Raw genomic sequence first — 22,040 nt, forward strand, 5'->3', positions numbered from 1 at the left:
CTATTCCATATTACTACAGAGGTATCTGCCTCATAAAAAATTTTTTTTTAAATTAAAAGCACAGAACAAAACATTTTCAGGGCTTAGGGGAAATTACTTTTGAGGAAAGCTCAGTAGATACTCTGAGATTACTGTAATAAGAAAAAGTTGAAGGAGACATTCATTTATTCATTCCTTCACTTACTCATTCAACATGATTCGAATATTTACCAGCTATGGGGAACTTACTGGGTATTAGGAGCATAAAAATGAATTAGAAATCATTTCTACCTTCTAGGAGTCATAGGCTATTAGGAAATATACTCATATAAACAATTCAGCAATTGTAATACCATATGATGTGATATTATGCTATACATTGGCAACACAAAGAAGTAATTAACTCTATTTGTACCAGGAACAAATGTTAAGCATTCATGGGTATTATCTCATATAAAACTTACCACAACCCTATTATATGCCTGCACCAGGTCTTTATTAGTCAAGGCTTTATTAAAAGTCCCCACAGTTGAGAGATTGAGCAAAAGTTGCCTTGCTATATATTTACCAATAAATCAATCACTTATAAAATTAGTCATTAGATATCCTTCCTTACATAACATCTTTCTGTTCCTATCAGCCTGTTGGCAAATTCATTCCAAACTGTTTGCAAAATGAAATTGCAAATTTCCTGCAAAAGATGTAGGGCTTTCATGAAGTCTTGGAAAGTAATAGTGGAGAATTGCTCAGATTGCAAACAAAACCACAGATGAAGATAAGAATGTTGTGGAAGTATACTAGTTAATAATTGAAGAGAAATTCCAAAAGGGTAGTGGCATTTCACAAGAAAATGATTTGAATGGAAAAGTAAAATATCTGTTTTATGTATCATGGTGGTGGTGGTGGTGGTTTAGTCGCTAAGTCATGTCCGACTCTTGCGACCCCATGGACTGTAGCCCACCAGGCTCCTCTGTCCATGGGATTTTCCAGGTAACCTAAGGCAAAACCCTATAGCAGATATACAAAAGACAACAGTGGTACCAATAAGCATAGGAGTATAGAAAATCATCAAATCAAAAGGAAAAGAGCAAGAGAAGAAGAAAGGAACAAAGAAATTACAAACAGCCAGAAAACAACAAAATGGCAACAGTTAGTCCATACCTAAACCAATAATTACTTTAAATATAAAAGACTAAATTATCTAATGAAAAGACATAGAGTGTCTTGGGACTCCCCTGGCAGTCCAGTGGTTAAGACTCCATGCTTCCACTGTAGGGGCCACAGGTTTCAATGCTGGTTGGGGAACTAAGATCCCACATGCTATAAGATGCAGCCCCCTGCCCCCCAAAGACATAGAGTGTCTGAATGGATTAAAAAAACAAGACCCAACTATATGCTGCCTATAATAGATTCACTGAAGCTCTAAGGAAACAGACTAAAAGTGAAGAGATGGGAAAATGTATTCTTTGTAAATGGAAACCAAAAGAAAGGAGGAGTAAGCTATACTTCCCCTGGAGGACGAAATGGCAACCCATTCCAGTATTCTTGCCTGAAAAACCCTCATGGACAGAGGAGCCCGGCAGGCTACAATCTGTGAAGCCACAGAGTCAGACATGACTGAGCAACTGAGCACAAGCACGTTCTCTGTAAATCAGATCAAACAGACTTTAAGCCAGAGACGCATAAGAAGAAAAAAGGAAGGCCATTATATAGTGATAAAGGGATCAATCCAAAAACAGGATATAACACTTGTAAATATTTATGCATCCAAAATAGGAGGAGCACCTAAATATATAAAGCAAATACTATCAGACCTGAAAGAAATAACAACATAATAATAGTAAAATAATCCTTTTCAACAATGGATAGGTAATCCAGACAGAAAGTCAATAAGAAAACACTGCAGTTCCTACATTAGACCAGATGGCTTTACTGATGAATTCTACCAAACATTTAAAGAAGAATTAATACCAATCCTTCTCAAACCTTTCCATAAAATAGAAAAAGAGGCAACACTTCCAAATTCATTTAATAAGGCTAACATTACCCTGACAGACAAAATCAGACAAAGATGCTACAAGAAAAGAAAATTACAGATCAATATCCCTGATAAACATAGATGCAAAAATCCTCAACAAAATATTGGCAAACCAAATTTAACAATATACTAACAGGACCACATACCATAATGAAGTGAGATTTATTCCAGGGATGCAAGGATGACTCATAATCTGCAAATCATTCAATTTGATATACCTCATTTACAAAATGAAGGATAAACATCATATGATCATGTAGAAAAAGCATTTACAAAATTCAACATCTGTCCATGACAAAAAAACTTTGAACAAAGTCAGTATGGAAGGAATGTACTTCAACAAAATAAAGGTCATTAAGATAAACTTCCAGCTAACATCATACTTGATGGCAAAAAGCTGAAAGCTTTTACTTTAAAATCAGAGACAAGCAAAAGATGCCTACTCTTGTTACTTTTACTCAACATAGTACTGGAAGTCCCAGCCAGAGCAATTAGGCAAGAAAAAGAAAGAAAAGGCATTCAAATTGGAAAGGAATAAGTAAAATTGTCTTTACTTGCAGATGACATAATATTATATATAGAAACCCCCAAGGACTCTAACAAAAAGCTGTTAGAATTAATAAATGAATTCAGCAAAGTTGCAGGATACAAACTCAATATGTAAGCATCAACTGTATTAAAAACACTGACAGTGAGCTATACAAAACAGAAAACAACAAAAAAACACCACTTAGTTTCATCAAAAGAAATAAAATATCCAGGAATAAATTTAACCAAAGAAACAAAAGATCTGTATACTAAAAACTATAAATTATTGATGAAAGAAAGAAATAAATGGAAAGTTATTCTGTGCTCACAGATTGGGAGAATTAATATTCTTAAAATGTTCTTCATACTACCTAAAGAAATATCAAATTCAGTGCAATCCCTACAGAATTCCAATGGCATTTTTTGTAGAAATAGAATGAACAATTCTAAAATTCATATGTAATCACAAAAGACCCCAAACAGCCAAAGCAAACTTGAGAAAGAACAAAGCTGTAAGTATTACATATTCTGATTTTAAACTATATTATAAAAGTATAGTAATCTAAAGAGTATGGTTTTGTTATAAAAACACATAGATCAAAGGGACAGAATAGAGCCCAGAAATAAATTCATGCATATTTGGCTAATTAATTTATAACAAAGGAGCCAAGAGTATACAATGGGGAAATATAGTCTCTTCAATAAATGGTACTGGGAAAGCTGGACAGCCAGAAGAATGAAATTGGATCCCTATCTAACATTATACACAAAAATCAATTCAAAATGGATTAAAGACTAGAGTGTAAGACCAGAAATCATAAAGTTCCTAGCAAAAAGCATAGGGAGTAAGCACTTTGACATCAGTCTTGGTGATGATTTTTTGGATTTGTCACCAAAAGCAGAGGTAACAAAAGCAAAAATAAACAAGTGAGACTACATCTAACCAAAAAACTTCTGTACAGCAAAGGAAACAAGCAGTATGAAATGCCCACTTAAGAAATGTGAGAAAATATTTGCAAATCATACATTTGATAAGGGATTCATATCCAAAATATATAAATAACACACAATTCAACAAAAAACCATCAAACAATCCAATTAAAAAGCAGACAGGAACTGAATAGATAATTTTCTAAAGACATAAAAAAGGCAAGTATATGAAAAGGTATTCAGTATCAGTAATCATCAGGGAAATGCAAATCAAAACCACAATGAAATATCACCTTACACTTGTTAAATGGTTATGAAACCAACAAGTGGTGGTGAGGATGTAGAGAAATGAGAACATTTGTGCACTGTGTGGGACTGCAAATTTGTGCAGCCAGTATGGAAAATAATACGGAGGTTGCTCAAACAATAAAACTAGAACTACCATATGACCTAGCCATCCTACTTCTGGATATATATACAAATGAAATTAAAATAGGATATCAAAGACATACCTGTTGATTTATAAGTCATTGCAGCATTATTCACAATAGTCAAAATATGGAAACAGCCTAAGTGTCCATATATAGATGAATGAATAAAGAATGGATAAAGACTATGTAGCATGGACTTTATTGGTAGTCTAGTGGTAAGAATCTGCCTGCCAATGCAGGGGACATGGGTTCGAACCTTGGTATGGGAAAATTCCAGACATAGCAACTAAGTCTGTGTGCCACAACTATTGAGCCCAAGCTCTGGAGCCTGCAGACTGTAACTACAGAAGCCCATGCGCCTAAAGCCCATGCTCCACAACGAGAAGCCACTGCAGTGAGAAGCCCATGACAAGCAACTTACAGAGTAGCACCAACTCGCCCCAACTAGAGCAAGCCCTCAGGCAGCAAGGAAGACCCAGCACAGCCTAAATAAATAAGTTTTAAAATGATGTGGCATATATATACACACACACAGTTCAGTTCAGTCACTCAGTCCTGTCCATCTCTATGCACTGCAGCACATCAAGCTTCCCTGTCCGTCACCAACTCCCGGAGCTTGCTCAAACTCACGTACATCAAGTCAGTGATGCCACCCAACCATCTCATCCTCTGTCGTCACCTTCTCCTCCTGCCCTCAATCTTTCCCAGCATCAGGGTCTTTTCCAAGGAGTCAGTTCTTTGCATCAGGTGGCCAAAATATTGAAGCTTCAGCTTTAGCATCAGTCCTTCCAATGAAGATTCAGGACTGATTTCCTTTAGGACTGACTGGTTTGATCTCCCTGCTGTCCAAGGGACTCTCAAGAGTCTTCTTCAACATCACAGTTCAAAAGCATCAATTCTTTGGCTCTCAGCTCTCTATATGGTCTATCTCTCACACCCATACATGACTACACAGTGAACTGTTACTCAATTGTGAGAAAGAAGGAAATCATTTTATTTCTGACAATATGGGTAGACTTTGAGGACATTGTGCTAAGTGAAATCTGTCAGACAGAAAAAGACAAATACTGTATTGTTATCACTTATCTCTGGGTTGGGAAGATCCTCTGGAGAAGGAAATGGCTACCCACTCCAGTATGCTTGCCTGAGAAATCCCATGGACAGAGGAGCCTGGCGCGATACAGTTCATGGGGTCACAAAGAGTTAGATGTGACTGTGTTTTCCAACACCATCTGCTCACTCTATGTCTCATGTATCACTTATATGTGGAATCTTTAAAAAAAAAAAAAAAAAGACAAATACAGAGAAGCTGAGTAAAGAAAAGTTGTTGCCAGGGCCTGAGGGTGGGGAAAATAGAGGTTAGTAAAAGTATACAAACTTTTAGCTGTAAGATGAATAAAGTCTGAGGATCAAACGTAAAACATGGTGACTATAGCTGGTAACTGGTTAAAAAAATCACTTTAACCAACTAAATTTTAAAATCTAATTGGTTTTATTTAACATAAGGCAATTCATGAATTGGGTAGGATCCCATCTAGCAACTATTGGGCTGCCCAGGTGGTGCAGTGGTAAAGAATCTGCCTGCCAAGCAGGAGTTGCGAGAGACGCAGGCTTGATCCCTGGATTGGGAAGATCCCCTGGAGAAGGAAATGGCAACCCATTACAGTATTCTTGCCTGGAAAATCCCATGAAGCAGGCAATAGTCCACAGGGTCACAGTCAGATACGACTGAGCACCAGCGCTGACCTGGCTCTGGCTGCCTCTTGAACATCATCTCTCCCCAGTGGGGTGGGGTTATTCCAAAGGATACAGTGCAAGAAAAGAGGAAAAAAAGAAGCCATCTAGCAACTACAAGAGTGCTCTGAGGAGCTGTATGAAATGGAGGGTTACAATAGGCAGCAGGATGGTGGGGCAAGAATGTATCAGCAAAAGAGAAGAAAAGATTGTCTCAGTCCAGGCCACCTTTTTGGGTTGGTGGGGGAGGAAACAGCAGGAGTCTTTATCCTGCAATTTCAGGCCAACTGTTTTAAAGATCACATTTCTGTGGAATGTTGAAACTGCAATTACAGACATATCTCAGAGATATTGTGTGCTCAGTTCCAGACCACCACAATAAAGCAAATATTGCAATAAAGTGAGTCACATGAAACTTTTGCTTATCCAGTGTATATAAAAGTTAGGTTTACACTATACCATAGTCTATTAAGGGCTTCCCTGGTGGCTCAGATGGTAAAGAATCTGCCTGCAATGAGGGAGACCTGGGTTCAATCCCAGAGTTGGGAAGATCCCCTGGAGGAGAGCATGGCAACCCACTCCAGTATTCTTACCTGGAGAATCCCTATGAACAGAGGAGCCTGGTGGTTACAGTCTATGGAGTCACAAAGAGTCAGACACAACTGAGTGACTAAGCACATAGTCTATTAAGCGTGCAATAAGCATTATGTCTAAAAAAAATGTATCTGTGTTATTCATTCAATCATGTCCAACTCTTTGCAACCCCATGGACTATAGCCAGCCAGGCTCCTCTGTCCATGGAATTCTTCAGGCAAGAATACTGGAGTGGGTAGCCATTCCCTTTTCCAGGGAATCTTCCTTACCCAGGGATCAAACCTGGGTCTTCTGTATTGCAGGCAGATTTGTCACCATCTGAGCCACTGGGGACACAAGGTTTCCACAATACAATTGTCAAAATCAAAGCACAATAACACAAAAGTGCAACAAAATGAGGTATGCCTGTTTCAAATTAAAGAAAAACACTCAACGTAAAAGTTGTGAGTTGCCTTTTATTCAGGGACTTTACAGAGAACTATTGCCCAGGAGATAGCCTCTCAGTAATTCTGAGGGGACTGCTCCAAAGACATAGTGGAGAAGCCATTATATATATGATTTGGGGGAGGCTGGGAAATAAATACATGTTGAGAAACATATTTCGGGTAAAAGATGACTGCTAATTACAAAGGACAAATATCTCAACTTAATAGTTTTGATGCTTTTCTGTGTATGGGAAGTTTCAAGAATTGAGGGTCATTCAAATTCTTCTTTAAATATGAATCTTAGTTATCTACAGGCCCAAAGCAGAAGATGTTTTATGCTGTTCCCCTTACCCCATTCCGAATTCCCTTCAAAGAGCAACCTCAGTGAGTTGCAACTTAAACCTTTCATAAATGGGGTGATGAGCCACAATCTTTGTTCCCTTTGTTTATACTTACAAGTCTTGGTTTGCTGCCTTGGGGGTCAAATGACTCCATTTTGGACCTTTTTTTTTAACTTGATGCTGTATTACATAATCAAAATTTGCTTTGAAAGTAGAATCTAAATGTTCTCACCACACACATGCACACAAAAGATACGAGGTGATGGATGTTAACTCTCTAGATGGAGGGAATCATTCAAAATGTGTATATATATCAAATCACTACAATGTACACTTTAAATATCTTATGATTTCATTTGCCAATGATACCTCAATAAAGGTGAAAGTTTTTTGAAAAGTAAAATCTTTCAAAACTGAACCTCTGGGGACACAGCAGCAAACTTGGGCAGGTCTTCCTTTTCTAGCCTAGCTGTAAAAATGCCATAGTAGAAAGAAGGATGTTGATAGGTTCCAGAACTTTACATAATTGCTGTAAGAAAAGCCTAGGGGAGAAAAAATAGTGTTATCAGTTCTTGAATAGGAAGAAATGACAATCTGAATATGTAAGAGGGCCAGTATTATGAAAATATATATTCTAGATAAGAATTTAATTGTGATCTTTTTTTCTTTCCTTCTCACATTCTTCACTCAAAATGGTTCCCTAAAAGTTGATTTTAATAATTTTATCACATAATGTCAATTCCTTTCAATGCTATTGTACAATTTTGCATTGCCATCAGCAATATATCAGAGTATTTGCTAATTCACAGCCATGCTAATAAGAGTGTTCTGTCAAATTTTTAAATTTCTGACGGATGAGATGAGATTTGAGAAATGGTGTTCAATATTGTTTTAAACTTTCTCTTACTGTGTGATTCTCCTTTCATTTGTTTAAAAGATACTGTCTTTTTTTATGAACTGTGTATTGTGATTTTTGTCCATTTTCCTGTCATGCTTTGGCTTTCATTTTCTCAGTTTTTTATTTATATCAACCCTTTGTCTGTGGTACAGCTGCAAATATTTTTAGTTTTCATTTGTCTTTTACTATGTCTGTAGCACTTTTTGCCATGCAAAAGAAAATTTTTAAATCCTTAAGTGCTTAAATGTATCACTCTTTTAACTATCATTTCTTCTGATTTGGGCTTAATAGTTAAGAACAGATTTCTCCTCTCTCGTTCTAAAGAAATTCATCTTGGTTTCTTCTGGGGTTTGTATGTTTTCATGTTTTTTGATTTTAGATCTCAAACCTATTTTGCTAATAATGCTTTCAAGTCTTTTATAGTCTTATTGATTTTCTAGCTACTTGTATCAAACTATAATTGTAGACTTATCTATTTTCCTTTTCTGGTCCATCAGCTTTTATTTCATGTATTTTGAAGCTCTGAAAAGTGCATATACATTGAAGATTGTTGTGTCTTTATGTTGAACTGATCTTTTTATTATTATGAAATGTTTTCTTTACCTCTGGTAATATACTTGCCCTAAAGTTTACTTTGTCTCATATTAATACAGTTCAGCTTTCTTAAGAGTAACGTTTGCATATTTTTAACATGAATTTTAATATTTAAGAATATATTATATTCTTCCACATATATATTTGTGTTAATATGTTTCATTGGTTCTTTTTAAGCCAGTATGAAAATCTCTGCCTTTCCATTTTGATGTTTAGACCATTTATATTTAGTGTAATTTTCCATCTGGTAAGGTTTAAATCTAACATTTTACTATTTTGTATTTTTCTGATGTGTTCATTGTCTCCTTTTTTTTAAGTCAATTTTTTAATTCTATTTTATTTCCATTCTGGCTTATTAGCTGTATTTTTGTATCAGTTTTTTTAGTGGTTGATCTGGAGTTTACAACTGCATCTTTAACCTATACTCTAACTTCAAATACTATTATGATGGTGATAGTGGTTTAGTAGCTAAGTCGTGTCCAACTCTTGCAACCCCATGTACTATATAGCCCACCAGGCTCCTCTGTCCATGGGATTTTCCAGGCAAGAATACTGGAGTGGATTGCCATTTCCTTCTCCAGGGGATATTCTGACCCAGGAATCGAACCCGGGTCTCCTGCATTGCAGGCAGATTCTTTACCAACTGAGCTATGAGGGAAGCCCCAATACTAGTATACTATATGATAAAATGTTAAAATCACACAAGAGTATACTTACATTTCTCCCATACATCCTTTGTTGCTGTTCTTGTCATATTTTTCACTTTTATACAAGTTATTAACATCACATTACTATTGTTGTTCAGTTGCTAAGTCATGTACCACTGTTTGTGACCCCATGGACTGCAGCACACCAGGCCTTCCCATCCCTCACTATCTCCAAGAGTTTGCCCAAGTTCATGTCCATTGAGTCAGTGATGCTATCCAACCATCTCATCCTCTGTCACTCTCTTCTTTTGCCTTCAGTCTTTCTCAGGATCAAGGTCTTTTCCAATGAGTTGGCTCTTCGCATAATGTGGCCAAAGTATTGGAGCTTCAGCATCAGTCCTTCCAAAGAATATTCAGGGTTGATTTTCTTTAGGATTGAATGGTTTGATCTCCTTAACTTGCAAGGGACTCTCAAGCGCCTTCTCCAGCACTACAGTTTGAAAGCATCAATTCTTTGGTGCTCAGCCTTCTTTATGGTCCAACTCTCATATTTATACACGACTACTGGAAATACCATAGTTTTCACTATGCAGACCTCTGTCAGCAAACTGATATCTCTGCTTTTTAATACACTGTTTAGGTGTGTCACAGCTTTCCTTCCAAGAAGCAGTTCAGTTCAGTTGCTCATTTGTGTCCGACTCTTTGTGGCCTCATGGACTGCAGCATGTCAGGCCTCTCTGTCCATCATCAACTCCCAGAGTTTACTCAAACTCATGGCCATTGAGTCAGTGATGCCATTCAACCATCTCATCCTCTGTCATTGCCTTCTCCTTCCACCTTCAATCTTTCCCAGCATCAGGGTCTTTTCAAATGAGTCATTTCTTTGCCTCAGGTGGCCAAAGTACTGGAGTTTCAGCTTCAGCATCAGTCCTTCCAATGAATATTCAGAACTGATTTCCTTGAGGATGGAGGGTTGGATCTCCTTGCACTCCAAGGGACTCTCAAGAATCTCCTCCAACACCACAGTTCAAAAGCATCAATTCTTCAGCACTCAGCCTTCTTTATAGTCCAACTCTCACATCCATATACTGGAAAAACCATTGCTTTGACTAGATGTACCTTTGTTGGCAAAGTAATGTCTCTGCTTTTTAATATGCTGCCTAGGATGGTCATAACTTTTCTTCCAAGGAGCAAGCATCTTTTAATTTCATGGCTGCAGTCACCATCTGCAGTGATTTTGGAGCCCCCAAAAATGAAGTCTGTCCCTATTTCCATTGTTTCCCCATCTATTTGCCATGAAATGATGGGACCAGATGCCACGATCTTAGTTTTATGAATGTTGAGTTTTAAGCCAACTTTTTCACTCTCCTCTTTCACTTTCATCAAGAGGCTCTTTTGTTCTTCTTTACTTTCTGCCATAAGGGTGGTGTCATCTGCATATCTGAGGTTATTGATATTTCTCCTGGCAATCTTGATTGCAGCTTGTGCTTCATCCAGCCCAGCGTTTCTCATGATGTACTCTGCATATAAGTTAAATAAGCAGGGTGGCAATATACAGCCTTGATGTACTCCTTTCCCAATTGGAATCAGTCTGTCATTCCATGTCCAGTTCTAACTGTTGCTTCCTGACCTGCATACAGATTTCTTGGGTGGCAGTTCAGGTGGTCTTGTTGTGACCCATACAGTGAAAGGCTTTGGGATAGTCAATAAAGCAAAAGTAGATGTTTTTCTGGAACTCTATTGCTTTTTTGATGATCCAGCGGATGTTGGCAATTTGATCCTCTGCCTCTTCTAAATCTAGCTTGAACATCTGAAAGTTCACAGTTCACATACTGTTGAAGCCTGGCTTGGAGAATTTTGAGCATTACTTTGCTAGCGTGTGAGATGAGTGCAATTGTTCAGTGGTTTGAGCATTCTTTGACATTGCCTTTCTTTGGAACTGGAATGAAAACTGACCTTTTCCAGTCCTGTGGCCACTGCTGAGTTTCCCAAATTTGCTGGCATATTGAATACAGCACTTTCACAGCACCATCTTTTAGGATTTGAAATAGCTCAGCTGGAATTCCATCACCTCCACTATCTTTTTTGTAGTGGAGCAAGCTGTCTATGGGGTCGCACAGAGTTAGACATGACTGAAGCGACTTAGCAGCAGCAGCAGCAAGCACCTTCTAATTTCATGGATGCAGTCACCACCTGTGGAGATTTTGGAGCCCAAGAAGAGAAAATCTGTCACTGCTTTATTTATGAAAATCAGTATATTTATTGGGTTTATTATTTCTGGCACCTTCATTCCTTTGTATCGGAGAAGGCAATGGCACCCCACTCCAGTACTCTTGCCTGGAAAATCCCATGGACGGAGGAGCCTGGTAGGCTACAGTCCACGGGGTCGCTGAGAGTCGGACACAACTGAGCAACTTCACTTTCACTTTTCCCTTTCATGCACTGGAGAAGGAAATGGCAACCCACTCCAGTATTCTTGCCTGGAGAATCCCAGGGATGGCGGAGCTTGGTGGGCTGCCGTCTATGGGGTCGCACAGAGTCGGACACGACTGAAGCGACTTAGCAGCAGTAGCAGCATTCCTTTGTATAAATCCAGCTTTCCATCTTGTAGCATTTTCCTTCAGCCTGGAGTAATACTTCTTTTACTGTAGTACAATATGTTAGTGACCATTTATCTCAGATTTGTCTGAAAATATCTTTATCTTACCTTAATTTTGAAGAATATTTTTGTTACAGGAAGAATCATTTATTTTCAGCATATTAAAAATATTCTATCACCTGACTTGCTTAGGTTCTAATGAGAAAGTGGCTGTCATTTTATTTTTGTTTCTTTGTGTATAATATGTGTATTTTTGTTCCTTTTATTGCTTTTCAATTTTCTCTTTTATCAGTGCTTTTCAGCAATGCAACATAATGTGCCTTGATGTGCCTTCACAGAGACATGGAAGATATAGAAAAAAGATCACAAATCAAACTCATAGAAATGAAACACACAGTATAAAATTGACAGTATATTAGGTATTATAGAAGACTCATTAGTGAATTTAAAACACTAGAAAACATCCCAAATGAAACAGCGAGAAGAGATGAAAACTACCACAAACTACCTTGAATTTCTGAGAAGTAAAAGGTGAACTTATTGAATAAAAATGAGATGAGCTACAATGTAATGAAAGATGTGAGAAAGGTTCTACAAAGGGAATGGAATAAGGGTGTAGCAAATGAGATTTAAAAGATTGCAAAGAGCATACAAGACCAAGCTGAGTTTATAAAACAAGATTTTTATGGATATATTTTCCCATCTGCCACACTAGAAACACCAAAATAATTTTTGCCATTTCTCCTTTCTCTATTTCCTAAGCCATGCTAAGTTAGTCCCATGAATAACCTTCCTGGTTTCTAGTAGTCATCATCCTTTTCACTGACACCCTAGTTCTGGATCTTTTTTGTTTGTCTAGACGTCAGTATGGTTTCAAATTAATCTGCCTTCCATTCTGAATTGTGTTGCCAAATTCTTTTTCCTAAGGCAACAGTTTGATCATATCACTTTTTTTCTCTAAAATCTTCAAAGGTTCTGCTGTCTTCTGAATAAAAATTTGGACTATGTTTCACCTGCAATTCAAAGTCCTACTTATTTCTCTAGCTTTTTATAAGGCTTATGGTATATCTGTACTAAATTAGCAGGAAATAATTCTAACAAACTTTCATTTTATTGCCTCTTACTGTGTCATTAATGAAAACACTTACTGAGAACATTCAATGTAGTATTTTTGAAAAATATATATTTATTTATTTACTAATGGCTGTGCCAGGTCTCAGTTGCAGCACACTGGATCTTCGCTCTTTGTGGCAGCATGCAGGATCTTCTAGTTGTAGCATTTGAACTCTTAGTTGCAACATGTGGGGTACAGTTCCCTGACCAGGGATTGAACCTGGGCCCCCTGTGTTGGGAGCATGAAGGCTTAGCTACTGGACCAGCAGGGAAGTCCCTACCATGTGACATTCATCTAAATGCCAGGGATAAAGTCACTTTCTTTCAACCTAGTTTCATGGAAATCTGATCAACTTCATACAAATCCATATAATGAAGTTTCTGAACTTTCAAAGTTGAAGATCAGACTTAGATAAAAGTAAAATCACTATGGTACATTCATTTAGGAAGTTTTCTGTGAAATAGCCAACTGGCCTCTATGTTGAAAACATTATGGAATGAATTATTTGCATGAGATTCTAGAGAGAATCCTGAGGCAGAAAAATGTATGAGAATCATATTGAAATGAACGAAAAAGTTCTAATTTGTCCCGTACAGAACAATTTCCCTCTGTCTGGGAAAGGATGAATGACCTATACCACAAGAATGGAAAGTTAAAATTCCCCTGTGCTTTGGTGGAATGCTTTTGTGTATAGAATATGTATTTCATCTCTTTGACAAATAGTTTTGTGTATCTACTAATATGCCCTATACTAAATGCATAGGTCAATGAGATCCTAAAAATGGCCTGGAGTCAGAGAAAGGAAGCTATGAACATTAATAGCATTGTTTATGGCATTTATGTTTCTCCATGAATAAAACCCATGACTTTTTAGCAGCAAAGTGAATTACTAAAGTGGGTATGAGTCTAAGTAGTGAGTGCGAGTGAATTATTGGCCAACAGTCTATTATAGGAATACTGAGTAAGTGTGACAATGTGTATTCGTAAAGGGAAAAGTCACCTCATATTTTAGTCTTTTAAGATGGCCCAGACTCACACATCAGAAAAGGAATGTGGATTAGTTTAGGTATTCAAGCATTTTCAAAGGCCTCTTCTAATTCTTAGGATTATAGAAGTTTATTGTCAAAACTGAATTTTTTGTATTTTCCTCTCTTATAAGGCTACCCAGACACTCTATGTCAAGCTTGTCAAAATAAAGGTTAAAATTCTGAGACTGGACTTCCCTTGTGGTTCAGTGGTTAAGAACCCACTTGCCAGTGCAGGGGACCCAGGTTTGATCCATGGTCGGGGAAGATCCCACATGCCATGGGGCAAGGAAGTCGGTGCACCACCACTACTGAGGCAAGGTGCCTGGAGCCCAAGCTCTGTGACAAGAGAAGCCACTGTGATGAGAAGCCCACAAACCCCACTGAAGAGTCACGCCCCCTCACCTCAACTAGAGAAAGCCTGCATGCAGCAACAAGGGCTCAGTGTAGCCAAAATAAATAAATAAATAAATAAAAATTTAAAAATTCAGAGCCATTTACCATGAAATTAACGAAAGTAACTTAAGCTTTTGGGATCCTCACTTGCACTGGTTCCTTTTAAATAAGGAAGTAAGTACCCACTTTTGAATAAGTGAATGCTATTGTAATTCTATATTTTTCTTTGTTAAAAGACCCCAAGAATTGTATAAGGTTTATCTCTCTCTCTCTATTTATACATAGGGCTTCCCTTGTGGCTCAGCTGGTAAAGATTCCACCCACAATGTGGGAGACTTGGGTTTGATCCCTGACTTGGGAAGATACCTTGGAGAATGGAAAGGCTACCTACTCCAGTATTCTGGCCTGGAGAATTCCATGGACTGTATAATTCATGGTTGCAACGAGTCAGACACTACTGAGTGACTTTCACTTCCCTAGGACTCAGTATACCTAGAAATGCCTCTGGTATAAACCTCAGAATTCTTAGAACCTTAGAATTCTTGTTTACCTCATTTAATTTAATTCTAAGAATTAATATTTCATCCTTCAAAACTCTCTTGGATTTTTCTCTTTCTTGTCAGTTTCTGCTGATTACTATTCAATTTAGTTCAGGGCATCTTCACTTGAAAAATTGTATCATGATGATAGCCTGATAGTTGGTTTTACTGACTGCAACTCTCCTCCATATAAATCTATTCTATATAAAGTTGGGAGACTAATCTTCTTAAAAAGAAACAGATTATTTTGCAAAATTCCCATCCAAACTCAAGATATTTTGGTGTCTTTCTACTATCACAGCTCTTTTACACTTGAGATATTTAAATGCTCAGGCAAAAGTGTGGCAGTCAATCAGAGGGTACTTGAAGCCACATGAGAAATGTGAAATTTTTCTAGAGTATCATTTTTACTTGATAGCAAGTAATAATTTAAAAATTACTCCCCCCACCTTTTCTTCAACAATATCAAGCAGATATAGAGTTAAATGCAAAAAGAAAAAAATACTTTTAAGCTCAGATGCAGAGAATTAGATTTACTATTATTCTTGGCTCCTGACACATTCTCACCATTCGTTCATTCAAGGCCCTCAAGCCTTCATTCATTCTGTCAACTACAAATTGGCACTTACCAAGAGCATCACCAATAACTGAAAAAGGCATTTGCCATCTGCCTCTACTGAGATTGAACCCGATGCTGCTATAGCTGTTGACCTTCAACAACCCCTGAGGGAGTTCAGGGTGAAGTGAGACACTCTGTGCTCCAGGGAATCTGGTGGGACAGGTCTTTAGATAGTTGGATGTTTTTAGGAACAGATTTTATGATCTCATTCCTTGCATCTCCTCATATCTAGAGAAGCACTAAATCCCTTCATGATGACATCAGACCCTCATGACTAACAAAAACCTTTTGTAAATTGAGTGCTTCATGGTATTGAACTCCCCCTTCACCAAAATCTTATATATTGACTTTCCCCTACTGCCACTTTGGAGCAGTCTCTCAGAGCTATCTGAGATACTGCTTCCCGGGCTGCGGTCCTCTTTTTGCCCCAGATAAAACTGAAGTCCTAACTCCAAAGTTGTAATTTTTTTCAGTTGACAATTCTTTCATTTAAAATAATACAACAGGACTTTCTTGGTGGCCCAGTGATTAGGAATCCACCTACCAATGCAGGGGCACGGGTTTAATCCCTGGTTCCAGAAATTTCCACTTGCTGAGAGGCAACTAAGCCTCTGTACCACAACTAGTGAAGTCTATGCCACAGAACCTGTGCTCTACAACAAGAGACGCCCCACACTGAGAAGCCCACTCACTGCAACTAGGGAGTAGCCCCTACTCAATAAATGAGAATGCCCATGCACAGCAATGAAGATCCAGTGTAGCCAAAAATTAATTAATTAAATAAAAGCCAAATACCCATGAAATTACCAACATGAAAACTAGAACATGAATTTACATTTACATTCACCTCTTTGACCCTCCATTGCATCATGCAGCCTCTTCCTATTCAAGGTACCACTATCTAAATCATCACTCTCCAAGATGGTAGAGTACAAGGACATGCACTTATCTCCTCCTGTGAGAGCACCAAAATCACAATTAGCTGTTGAACATTCAGCAACCGGAGGACTCCAGAACAAACCAAAAAAAGATGTGATGTGAAAGTCGCTCAGTCATGTCCGACTCTTTGCAACCCCATGGACTATACAGTCCACGGAATTCTCCACACCAGAATACTAGAGTGGGTAGCCATTCCCTTCTCCAGGGGATCTTCCCAACCTAGGGATCAAACCCAGGTCTCCTGCATTGCAGGTGGATTCTTTACCAGCTGAGCCACAAGGGAAACCCAAAAATGCTGGAGTGGGTAGCCGTTCCCTTCTCCAGAGGATCTTTCCAACTCAGGAATAGAACCAGGGTCTCCTCCATTGCAGGGGAATCTTTACCAGCTGAGCTATCAGTGAAGCCACCCCCCCTCCCCCGCCAAAAAAGGCCCAAAGACAAAGAAGAAGCTGCAGTGAGATGGTAGGAGGGGTACAACCACGATAAAATCAAATCTGATACCTGCAAGGTGGGTGACCACAAACTGGAGAACAATAATATCAAAGAAGTTTTCCCACTGTTGTGAAGGTTCTGAACCCCACAGCAGGCTTCCCAGCCTGGGGATCCAACAAAGGGACTGGGAATTCCCAGGGAATCTGACCTTGAAGGCCAGCGGAATTTGATTATAGGACTTCCACAGGACAGGAAAAAAACAGAGACTCCACTCTTGGAGGGCACAAACAAAATCTTGCACACACCAAGATCCAGAAGAAAGAAGCAGTTACCCCCCAGGAGACTGAACTAAAATTATCTGCTAGTGTTGAACCATCTCCTGTGGAGGTGTGGATCAGCAGGGGCCCACCACAGGGACTGGCAGCACCTGTCTGGGAATGTCCCAGTTGGAGGCTACTCTTGGAGGTTGCCATTAATCCTACCTCAGACCCCTGGGCTTGGTTGCCTCAGGCCAAACTACTACCAGGGAGGGAGTATGACCCCACCCATCAAGCAGATAATTGGATTAAAGTTTAACTGAGCAAGGCCCTGCCCACCAGAGCAAGATCCAGTTTTTCCCACCACCAGTCCCTCCCATCAGGAAGCTTACACAAGCCTCTTAGCCTCCTCCATCAAAGGGCAGACAGAAGAAGCAAGACCACAGTCTCACAAAAATCACATTACAGAAAGTTAATGAGGGTGAAAGAGCAGAAAGTTACATCCCAGATGAAGGGACAAGATAAAACCCCAGACAAACAACTAAAAAACAACTAAATTCAGGATCTCAGGAAAATAGAGATGAATAATACACTAGAAGGAATAAATAGAATTACTGAGGTAGAAGAATGGATAAATGACCTTGAGGACAGAATGGTGGAAATCACTGCTGCAGAACAGAATACAGAGAAAAGAATAATAAGAAATGAAGACACTCTGAGACACCTCTGGGACAACATTAAATGCAACAACATTCACGTTATAGGGGTCCAAGAAGGTGAAGAGAGAGAGAAAGGACTTGAGAAAATATTTGAAGAGATAATAAATGAAAATTTCCCTAACATGGGAAAGGAAATAGTCAACCAAGTTGCAGAACCACAAAGAGTCACAGGCAGGAAAAACCCAAAGAGGAACACACCAAGACACATAGTAATCAAACTGACAAAAAGACAAAGATAAAATATTAAAAGCAACAAGGGAAAAGTGACAAATAACATACAAAGGAACTCCTACCAGGCTATCAGCTGATTTCTCAACAGAAACTGGGGAATGGCAGGATACATTTAAACCAATTAAAGGGAAGAATCTACAACCAAAAATACTATACCCAGTTAAGACTCTCCTTCAGATTTGATGGAGAAATCAAAAGCTTTTCAGACAAGCAAAAGTTAAGAGAATTTAGCACCACTAAACCAGCTTTACAACAAATGATAAAGGAACTTCTCAAGGCAGGAAACACAAAAGAAGGAAAAGACCTACAGAAAATAAACCCAAAACAATTAAGAAAACGTAATAGGATTATACATATAGATAATTACCTTAAATGTAAATGGATTAAATGTACCAACCAAAAGAGACTGGCTGGGCAGATATAGAATGTATATTAGATATATGTGTGTGCATGCTAAGTCACTTCAGTCTTGTTCAACTCTTTGTAACTCTACAGACTGTAGCCCACCAGGCTCCTCTGTCCATGGGATTTTCCAGGCAAGAATACTGGAGTGGGTTGCCATGCCCTCCTCCAGGGGATCATCCTAATTCAGGGATCCAACCCACTTCTCTTATGTCTCTTACACTGGCAGGCAGGCTCTTCACCACTGGCACAACCTGGGAGGCCCCAGTAGTTATATGTGCATGTATGCAATTCCACTTACCACATCACTTGCCTGGCCCCCAAGTTGTATTACATACATTGTTTTATACTGTTAGGTTAATCATGTTCCCATTATGGCTTGCAAAGTAATCGTCTTTTATTTTTTGTCTATAGATTGTGAAAATTGATAAATATTTTTTACTATTGTGATTACATAACTATTACTCACTTAATACCACTGTAGCATGATTGGTCAACAGAAAAATAATAGAACTCTATATCACCAAAACCACTATTTAATAGAAAAACCTGTAATCACTTTTTAAAATCCTGATGCATATCCTAATTATCCTGGAATTTTTTGAAAAATACAAATGCCCAGGTATTGTTTTATTTTCTCCAGAGCTCCAGATATGTTTCTAATGAGCAGCCATGTTTAAAAACAACTGTACTATATGATGATCTTTTACTTTATCTAGTTTGTTTCACTTTTTCTATTCCATATTCAGTGCTCCCATTTCAATTAGTTTGTTTTCCAATTTCTCCATCTCCTTTTTTTTTTGGATGTCCTTTCTCAAGCCTTTCTCAAGCATAGTAGCTTGATATATGTATATATATTTTGTATATGTGAAAAATATTTTGTATATACATATTTTTTGTATATATATTTTCAGTTCAGTCACTCAGTCGTATCTGACTCTTTACGAACCCGTGGACTGCAGCACATACATATAATATGTATAATATATATATATTTGAGAACTTATTAAATTTTGCCTAATTGAAACACTTATGACATTTTGATTCCACTTATTTGACTTAGTATGAATAGAATGCTAGATTTCTAATTAAAAAAATATGCAGCAAGCAATAAAGGTTTACTGTATAGCACAGGGAACTCGAGTCAATATCTTGTAATAACCTATAATGGAAAATAATCTCAAAAATACATGTGTATATGTATAACCTTGCTGTACATCTGAAACACTGTAAGTCAAGTATACTTCAAAAATATGTATATATTAAGACAACCATTTTCTTGCTTTTCTTTTTATTATCACCTATATATATATATATGTATATATACACATATATATTCCTAAATAGTGTTGGGTGTGGAACTTAGAAGTTATTAACATTTATAAAGTCTACTTCATGCTGTATGTAATTCTTACATTCTTTTCACTCAATGTTGTATTGCTAGGATTAATTAAGGCATGCTTGTGTGCATGCTCAGTTGCTTCAGTTGTGTCCGACTCTTTGCAACTCTATGGACTGTAGCCCATCAGGCTCCTCTGTCCATGAGATTCTCCAGGCAAGAATATTGGAGTGGGTTGCCATGCCCTTCTCCAGAGGATCTTCCTGACCCAGGAATCAAACCCGTGCCTCCTGCATTGCAGATTTTTTACCTGAGCCAACTGGAAAGCCCATTATTAAGTACTATAACTGTAGTACTGTATAATCTAGAGTATATATCCTAATTTATCTATCCTCTATTTGTATATGGGCATTTGGGTTGTTTTTAGATTTTGATATTAAAGAGAATGCTCATATGAACAATCTCGTATATATCCTGGTACTTGTTCAAGTTTCTTTTGGGTATATACCTAGGAGCAAAATGGTGGTCACGGGGTACGCAAATGTTTATCTCTACAGGGTAATGACAAACTTTTGAAGGGGGCTGTACCAATTTACACTCCCACAAGGATCAAAAGATTCTGCTGATCCATATCCTCTCGATATGGTCCAAATTAACACAATCTTTTTAAAATTTATGGTACCATATGCACAATATCAAGCCTACCTTTTTAACTGTGTCTAAGGGTATAGTTCCCCCTTCACGGATAACAGCTTTGACATGTTGAAGAGGCTTGCATAACTCAATGAAGCTATGAGCCATGCCAGGTAGGGCCACCCAAGACAAATGGGTTATAGTGAAGAGTTCTGACAAATCATGGTCTACTGGAGGAGGCAATGGCAACCCACTCCAATATTCTTGCCATGAGAACCCCATTGACAGCATGAAAAGGCAAAAAGATATGACAATGGAGCAATTACTAACAGCTCCAGAAAGAATGAAGCAGCTAAAAAAATACAAAAGCCAAAAACCATGAAGCAACTGGGCTAAAGTGGATACAACACTCAGTTGTGGATGTGTCTGGTGGTGAAAGTAAATTCCAATGCTATAAAGAACAATACTGCATAGGAACCTGCAATGTTAGGTCCATGAATCAAGGTAAATTGGAATGGTCAAGCAGGAGATGACAAGACTGAACACTGACACCTTAGGAATCTGTAAAGTAAAATGGATGGGAATGGGCAAATTTAATTCAGATGATCATTATGTATACTACTATGGGTAAGAATCCCTTAGAAAGAATGGACTAACCCTCTTAGTCAACAAGAGTCCAATTCATTCATATTGCTGTACAACAATCAGCCACCACATCCATCTTCAGAATTTTTCATCTTTCCAAACTGAAATTCTGTGCCTATTAAACAATAACTCTTCTCTCTCTCCTCTTCCCAGTCCTGATCATCCACCATTCTACTTTCTATGTCTACGGATTGACTACTCTAAGTACCTCACAGTGGAATCACACAGTATTCATCCTTTTGTGACTGGCTTATTTCACTCAGCATAATGTCTTCAAGGCTCATGTATGTTGTAGCATGTACCAGAATGTCTTTTTTAAGACTTAATAATTATATATATATATATTTATATATATAAAGGAAGTGTAAGTATATATGTAAGTATAAGGGAAGAAGAGAAAACTGGAGTTTGGGTGAAAGAACTGCATAGATTCAGTTTGGAATATCCACATGAAAATGCCTAGTTGGCAGTTAGATACTAGGTCTGAGAATCAGAAAAAAAATTTCAGCTACCAGTGGATAGATGGTAACTGAAGCTATTGAAGAAAGCAAGGTCACCAGGAAAATGAATAGAATGAGAAAAAGCTAGTCCAAGGATTATGTGCTAGGTGGTTCAATAAGAACCAATAATAGTAACTGTTAACACTTACTGTGAACTTTCTATGAGCCAAATACTATTTTAAATATTCTACTCAAATAATTTGAAAACCCTTTGGACTTAGGTGCTATTATTATTATGTCATTTAAGGAAACCAAGTTCCCTAAAAGTGCACACCTACTTGAGTGGTGAAGCTAAGACTTGAAGACAGGTAGCCTGACTCCAGAACTTTGCCCCTAACCTTATATAAACCTCATAGTAATTGGAAAGCAGATACTTTTACCTCCATTTCACATATTAAAAAAAAAAAAAACGAGGCTCAGAGTAATTAAATTCACTTTCTAGAATAATACAGGTTGCACGAAGTAGGGTTACAATTTAAACCTAAAGACCATATTCTTTCATACCTCAGTTG

At 37.9% G+C, this 22,040-nt stretch overlaps 1 protein-coding gene and 1 long non-coding RNA gene across 4 annotated transcripts in view; both read right to left on the minus strand.

The window, feature by feature from the left end:
• The window catches only part of UCK2 (uridine-cytidine kinase 2), a 119,510-nt gene that overhangs the window by 93,412 nt on the left and 4,058 nt on the right, over window positions 1-22,040 (minus strand). The window lies entirely within an intron of this gene.
• The window catches only part of LOC145506509 (uncharacterized), a 30,702-nt gene that overhangs the window by 5,649 nt on the left and 3,013 nt on the right, over window positions 1-22,040 (minus strand). The window contains exons 4-5 of one of the 3 annotated variants that reach the window (XR_014053981.1): window positions 9,210-11,332; window positions 7,370-7,542 (exon numbers count right to left, since the gene is read on the minus strand). The exons of 1 other annotated variant lie outside the window; for it this stretch is intronic. This is a non-coding gene — a long non-coding RNA (uncharacterized LOC145506509). The remainder of the gene's footprint in view (window positions 1-7,369; window positions 7,543-9,209; window positions 11,333-22,040) is intronic. One more of the 3 variants, XR_014053983.1, reaches the window with a different exon arrangement.

This window comes from Giraffa tippelskirchi, chromosome 5 (genome assembly GCF_054371585.1).
Source record: "Giraffa tippelskirchi isolate mGirTip1 chromosome 5, T2T-mGirTip1v1.2.pri, whole genome shotgun sequence".
Taxonomy (NCBI): domain Eukaryota; kingdom Metazoa; phylum Chordata; class Mammalia; order Artiodactyla; family Giraffidae; genus Giraffa; species Giraffa tippelskirchi.